The 7,785-nt window shown below is 36.0% G+C and overlaps 1 pseudogene; it reads right to left on the bottom strand.

Moving 5' to 3' along the window:
* Window positions 1-226: 226 nt before the first annotated feature.
* Window positions 227-1,801, bottom strand: LOC110114917 (annotated as a pseudogene).
* Window positions 1,802-7,785: the final 5,984 nt, after the last annotated feature.

Raw genomic sequence — 7,785 nt, 5'->3', positions numbered from 1 at the left:
TGAGGCATTTGAGTACACAGTTGTGTAGAGAATGGTTTCCTCCTGAACTTCCACGTGTCACAATAATGTCGGTAAGCACATCTTACTATAATCGTCATTTAGTGAGCCCATGAAGACATAATAAAAGTTATTGAGCTAATTAGCTCACCTATAATTAGAAATATCTCCTTGATGCCCTTCTTATAAAAGAAACTCGCTCAAATTAACATAATAACAAATTCAAGAATTCTGATATACATATAAATCATTTATACATTTATGCGCGCGTAATGCCATTAGGATTAGCAAAATAATTAAATAGCCAACCTCGTAGCCGTCTCCTCTTAATCTCCTCTTTTGTTAATTATTCTGCAGGTCTTCCTCACCTCGCCTTGGTCGCCTGTAAGCACGTCAAGCTTTCCGAGCTTGATCATAGCCACAGCAAACTTCTCCGCCCACCGGCGAGGATGTTTATTCATTTCCCTAACTAGCCTTCTTGTCTTCGTATCCTTCATCAACGACTGGTCTGACTCCAACAACCCCATACCCTGCTTCAGAAAAGAGTAGTAGGAACCATCCAGCTTCATGGCCGATTCCCCGCCGAAATTGACTTTCTTGTTCGGATATAAAGCTCCAGCCATATCCCTTTTGGCGCCGGGCATCTCAGCTTCAAAAATTGGGCGTAGGAGGGCTCAATGGAAGGATCCTGTATCCGGCCGTCGGAAAAATTGTAAAGCCGGTAAGCGAATGATGAGCAATGGGCGCCGCCGAGGGAGTGGGCGCCGACGAGGACTACCATCTCCTCCTGCGAGAACCCTTTGTTCTTGAAATATTTGGTCTGCTTTGCGGCGTCGAAGAAAGGGGCGGGGAGGTTCCAGCGGACTTCTTCCGCAAGGGAAACGATGCCGTCACGCCGGCCGGAGGGGACAGAGTAAAAAGGTATGCCGGCGATTACGGCGGCATCGCGAGCAGCGAAGGCGACGATGTCAGCGCAGGAGACAGTTTCAGGGCAAATGTTCTCTAGCTGGAACTTAGCTGCATCGATCACATCCTCTCCGTAAAGGCCAATATTAGCCGGCGAGGATTTTTCCGCTGCTTTGTCGGAGTAGGGCGACATGTCTAGCAATATGGAGCCATCACAGCCCTGCCATATTCGGAAGATATGGTTGCATTGTAGCATTAGGTTAGTTAAATATTTTTAATTTTATTTGATAATAATTACAATATATCTAAAAATTAATTGATATTCATCCATTCCTATATATTTTTTATCGAACATCCTACGTATATACCCGGACGAAGCAATCATGAAAGAAGAGGCGGATGACACCGGCGGCAATGTCATGATCGGCGAGGTAATAGTCTTGGACAGTCTGTCGGACCAGCTCTTCGGCGGCGGGGCAAGAGGATTTATAGAAGTGGTTGCGGAGTTTGTTAGCGGTAAACGCCGGCGTAATGAAGAAGAAGAAGAGAAGGAAGCCGGTGACGCATGCCATCGAGTTGGTCGGCGGTGAGATACGTGGCGTCCTCTAGGAAAGAAAACAGCAGGTCTGAGAAGAAAGGAAAGGAAGGAAGATTTGGATTGGTTCTCCGGCTTTTGGCAATCAGGAAAGAGAATTCTTTTGTTTAATATGTTGCTATCCTCTGCAAAATAGACAGGATGAAACAGAAATGAAGCTCCACAACAGAAGAAAGTTACGCCGACTGCCTGCAGGTGGTTTAGTTTTTCTATATTTGTTTGATTTAACGAATGCCCATTTGATTCACTGTTACTACAAATGCGCTCTTAATAATTGTATCAGTGTTGTTTGATTGTGTTTGCGTGCAGGAAATTTGGTTGGGAGAGTAGAATTAATCAATCTTCTTTTTTATTTCGTATACAATCAATTAAATGAACTAAAATAATTTTCCTGTATGATAATTAAAAAAGTAAAAAATACTTTCATTATTATAAATTTTATTATGAGATGCAGCCCTTTTTTCTAATTGCCAGGGAGATCATCAAAATCATAAAGGAGATTGAGCTTCCAGAATTGCTGAATAGACATTAACATTTGTATTATAAAATAGTGGCCAACCTTTTTTTTTTTTGGTGCAATCATGAGTGAATTAAGAATTACGATTAAAATTTAACAAAGAAAGATAGTTTTCTTACCTAAAGAAGATCAGCGATGCGAAGAGAACATTGTAACATCCGCCCAAACTTCCCATTCGAAAACTAAGTCTCAGTCCCTACGATACACATCTATCCAAATCCTTCAACATAATAATTATCTTCTTTCCATGTTAGTCAACTCTTGTAAGTAATTATTTATTCTTCTACGAAACACTCTTTAGATTATTTGTCCTCGCTAGAGCTCACCTGCATAGTTTTCTACATAGCTTTCTAAGCCATCATAGTGGGCTATGTTGACCCTCTCAATTACTCTCAATTACACTATGACTATACGTATAAACCTTTAAACTTTTTTCATGACACATAGATGTAATCCTCAAAAATTCATGAAGTCTCAAAAATTATGCTCACCATATGAATAGATAATAAAGTTTCAAAATAAGTTATGTTGAGACATTTTAATGCCTCTCGATAGTATTTCATTAGTTTCTTCTGGGGAGTCACAATAGAACCTCTTAGGTAACAGTCCATAGCTACTATTATTATTGTAATAATCCAAAACATTAACTTAAATGGTATTTAAGACAAATACATTAAAAAGAGATATTACACACCAAGTGAATTGTATATATTTTACAATCGACATATTGAGTATCCAAAACACTGAAAATGTACATGTTACCAATATCATATCATTTAGGGTTTAGTCAACAAACAAGTCAACAACTTACCATACCTCCTAAGTTTCTCCTTGATCATCTTCCATGCGGGAAAGGAATTTTACGAGTCCTTTTTCCTTGATTTCTCAACAAATAAGATTTTTGCTAGCAGTCACAGATTACTTCACAGATGGATTGAAGCAACCACCATATCAATCAATCCTAAGGGTAGTCATTTGGATTGCTATACCACTTGATGTTACTATAGGTAACAGGAAACATTTCTCAAGAAAACACCTATTATGTTTTTATGCAAAAAATTAATGTTAATACGAAGTTCTCGCAAGTTCATCATTCACAAATAAATCATTTTACCCCCACAGAAAGTGTCAAATTGCATGTTAGAACATTTACGGTTGTAGATAAATATAGAGTATAACACCCTAGCTTTGTACGAAGATGCAACACACACAAATATAAGAAAGAGGGGGTGCAAGAGTCATAAAAGATGCCAAATTTTTTATATGAAAATCCTCAAAAAAAGGAAAAACCACGAGGCATGGCCCAATTGAAATGATTCCAATAGTGTGTGTTACTAATTACAACGGATGCCCTTCAGCGGTGAAGTCATTGGCTTAATGTAGCAAATATATATGAGAGTTGTTTTCAAGAGAATGTTGGCTTGTTTGTTTAGACAGTCTGACCGTAGTCGTGCGATGAAGGTCGGATGGACAATAGTCTGACGATTGGGGTTAAATGGACTATAGTTGGGCGACAAACGTCAAGGATCGTTCTCAGGTATGGACTATTATCGGGTAAGATTGGTGAGACCGTAGTCAATGTGTGAAGGAAGTCGGAGGGATCAAATTCAGTGAGCTACAAAGGTTGGAAAAGATCGTTATCATGCGATAATGGTTGGATGGATTGTAGCCCGCGAGCGAATATGATTGGAGGAACCATAGTCGAGTGATAGAAGTCGTAGGGACCATAGTCGGGTGACTAAGGTCTGACATATCGTAGTAGATTGACTAAGGCCGTAGGGATCATTGTTAGGTGATAGAGGTCAGATGAACCATTGTCAGGCAACCGAGTTCAGTGTCACAACCCAACCAGATATGACCTGAAACTGTGCATATCATATTGTGTCCTATTGTGGTATGACTCAAACCCCAATATCCAATTGGAGAAATACTGAAGCAAAACTTCTAATTTAAACACACTGCAAAGCCATCACTTAATACAAATAAAGCAAAGATTAATGAATCTCAAAATAATTATATATTTATTATCCAAAAATACATATGCAATCTGAGAAATCTATAACAACACTTGGCAATAGATAACATAATAAAATAAAAATCAATAATGAAAATCAAAAGAACTGAAAATATTGTGTTGTAATAATAAATTGAAGTAGTGTATAAAAAGTTAAAAAATGAAATATATAATAATACTGAATGTATTTAATTAACCAATGAATTGTACTAAAACTGAAATGTAAATGTCTTAAATCAATTTTCAGAATAGCTCTTAGGCTCCAACATCATAATACATCTCATATTCGAATCTCAACTCGGTAACCCACTAACTCCGGCATAATATCACATGTTATATTAGAATACCACCTCATTAGCCCACAAGCTTCGCATAAAAGAATCTCACCTCGGTAGTGCATTGACATCGATATAGCAGAATCCTACCTTAGTCATCCACTGGCACTAGCATAACATCACATCACATTTATTTTATATTTTTATGCATTTCAATAAAGCATAATTAGATTAAAATAAAAAATTACTAAAATGCCCCAACGTTTGTCAACAAAAATACTATTGAGCAAAAATTTACTGTTTTAAAACACAACTAAATTATCAGAGATGGTGTAAAATATAATATTTAAGTTTTAATTGAATTAAAACAATATTTTTAGATATCAAAATAAATTTTTGAATTTGTAAAAAATCACAATTTTTTTAAAATCCTCAACAAAAATTTTCAGAATATTTTAAAATATTCATAATCTCAATTTCTATAATATATAAAAACTTGCACTTTAAAAGTTTTACTAAAATAAAGTTATCCTCAATTTTTAATAATATAAATATAAATTTGATAAAAAAAAATTGCAAATATTAAATTATTGAAAATTGAAATAAATAAATCGTGACATATCTCAAAATGAACAAAATTTTCAGCTGGACTAATGGACAAAAACTACTCTATGATCGCCAAACCTTAGCTTGATTTTGTCTCTTTTTTTCTTTTCTCTTGTTTTCTTCTCAATTCTGATTTTTAGTTCTATGTTAGCTAAATGGGGGAAATTATGGAGTGGAATGAGATTTTTATTTATTATTATCTTTTTATAAATAACTAATCAAAGAACATAAATGTAATTAAATAATTATTCAGTTTTTAGCATAAAATTCTTTTATATATTAAAATTTGGAGATTCGAAATTCATAGAAAAATATTCATACACTAGCCAAGCATGTCTAGAAGATTCTTTTGAAATTGATTTGCAAAACAAACACCTAATGGTCTCAAAAATCTACTTGTACCAACATGTTATTTTTTAAAGAAATTACACCACTACTCAAAAATTAAGAAAATTTATTATAATTAGAGAATAATAATATATATGTTATGACGAAGTTGATTTGTAATTTGAATTTTTAATGACTTCCGAAATAAATTTTTTATTATTATAAATATTTTTTTTTGTTATAACAAACCACTAACATTGAAAAATATCATCCTCGATAATTTCAAATCAAATTAAATCAAAATAAACCTGGATATAGTTGTATCGTTTTAGATTTCTTCTCTCAAGTAGCCTCTTTAGAGGTCATGTGCTTCCACCTTGATCATCAAAATATGTTTGCTCCTCATTTTTTTCACAACAAACTTCTGCCCACCACCGGACTTCCATCCATCATTGAACTTCTATATGATTTCGAATTTCTTCCCATCGCCGGACTTTGACCTCCGTCACCAGTCGATTACGGACCATCCGACCTCCTTCACCTGAAAACAGTCCTTCTGACCACTGTCACACGCCAACTACGATCCTTCAAACCTCCGTCGTTAGATAACAATCTTTCTGGCCACTGTCGCCCGCCGACTATGGTCCTTCTGACAGACAACGGTCTTTCTAAGCATTGTCGCCCGCCGACTATGATCCTTCCGTCCTCCATAGCCAGATTGAGATCCTTTCGACCTCCGTCGCCAGACAATGGTCTTTTCTGACCAATGCCGCACGTCGATTACAGTCTTTTAAAACTCTGTCGCCCGCCGACTATGGTTCTACCAACCAAACAAGCATATCAATAGTGATTCTTTCAAGTCTCATCGATCATGTAATGCATTTTATATGATGTTTATTTATTACATCAAGCCAAGGCCTTCCCCCAAGGAAGGGTCTCATTTGTAATCAACTGCAAATAATAGCTTATTCATTCATGCTGAGCCAGGCCCCATGGTTTTCTCTTTTTCAGGATTTGCACGTAAAAATCTTAGTGTCTTTTATGAATACTACACCCTCTCTCTTATATGATTGTGTGCTGAATCTTAGTACAAAGCTCAGATGTTAAACTTTATATTTTTCTACTTCCGCGAATATTCTAGGACAAAACAAGTATTATATAAATTTAAGCTTTTTGTAAAATTAAATTATATTACATTTAAATTAGTTTATTAGTTAATATTTAATTAAATATTTTACATTAAATTTATTTATTTATTTATTTAAATAGGACATCAATTGAACTTGCTAGTTCTTAAACATAGGGATTAGTTTAATGGTTTGTTAGTTGAACTGGCAGCTCACACCAATTTGATGTTGAGCATGTTTTTAAGGCGGACCGAACCGACCATATGATTGGTTCCAGATTGAACTGCTCGAACCAATCAGTACGATTTGGTTTTCAAATTTATGCTTAGAATTACACGGTAAATCTAATCACTCATTTCTGATGGAATTTTCCGGCAGCTTACCTGTAAAGACCATTTTGCTCCCAGGTTCGTCCGGACGAAGTTCGATCGTCCGGGACGATCGGTACAGGTTGTGAAGAAAGCATGTTTGGCTGCATGGTTCGTCTGGACGAAAGTCGGATCGTCTAGACGAAAATCGTCCCGAGAGCAGATCGTACGGGACGATAATTAATTTCATCTGGACGAAATCTGTCCAGAGCCCAAGTCGTCCGTGACGATAATTAATTTCGTTTGGACGAAATTCGTCCAGAGCCAAATCATCCCGGGACGAAGTTGCGATCGTCCGGGACGATCAGTTTTGATATATATAGAAATGAGATATTTTTGGAAAAGAAAGGACGTCCACGAGAGAAAAAAATGAAGGAAAAGATGAAAAAGAGGATTTTCGAGCGACTCCGGTCTATTTTCGTCCGTTGTGGTTGTTAGAGAAGTTGACCGACTCGAGGTAAAGCACATTCCGCCTTTCTCAATTTTCAGAAACGAGATTTTTGACGCGTTTTCTGTTCCGAAATTTGTTTCCGTTAGCGAATAATTGATTTTATTTTGCACTGCTAAAGGTTTTACCGCGTAAATTTTGGTATGTCTTTGAGATGTTAATTATGCACGTTTTGAGTATTTTCTGAAAGATTTTTATCTGATATTTTGGATTTTGCGGTGTTTTGATTGAACTGCAAATTATCAGGATGTTGAAAAATATTTTGTCAGTACAATGAAAGTATTATAATGTTGTTGTGAATGTTCTGTGGTAATTTGGTAAATTTCTGGATCTGTAAATTTTGTGTAAATTCCGTATACTGTCGTTATGCCGCTGAATTTTCATACGATTTCTGAAATTCTGAAATGAAAGCTTTTGAATGAATTGATTATTTGTATGCTATCAGAAGGGAATTATAAGGGGCCAGAATCCTTTGTGATTCCGTTGTCTGGGTCCGAGAAGAGAGACATAAGGGGAAGTTCTAAAATCTAAAATTCTGTATATATGTTCTGTTCTGGTGCTATAAGTATATAAGGGAGCTATAAGGGGAAGTTCTGGTGCTATAA

The sequence above is a fragment of the Dendrobium catenatum genome, unplaced genomic scaffold, assembly GCF_001605985.2.
Source record: "Dendrobium catenatum unplaced genomic scaffold, ASM160598v2 fragScaff_scaffold_133, whole genome shotgun sequence".
NCBI lineage: Eukaryota > Viridiplantae > Streptophyta > Magnoliopsida > Asparagales > Orchidaceae > Dendrobium > Dendrobium catenatum.
The sequence above is the reverse complement of the archived record's forward strand: the minus strand, read 5'-3'. Positions and strand labels throughout refer to the sequence as shown.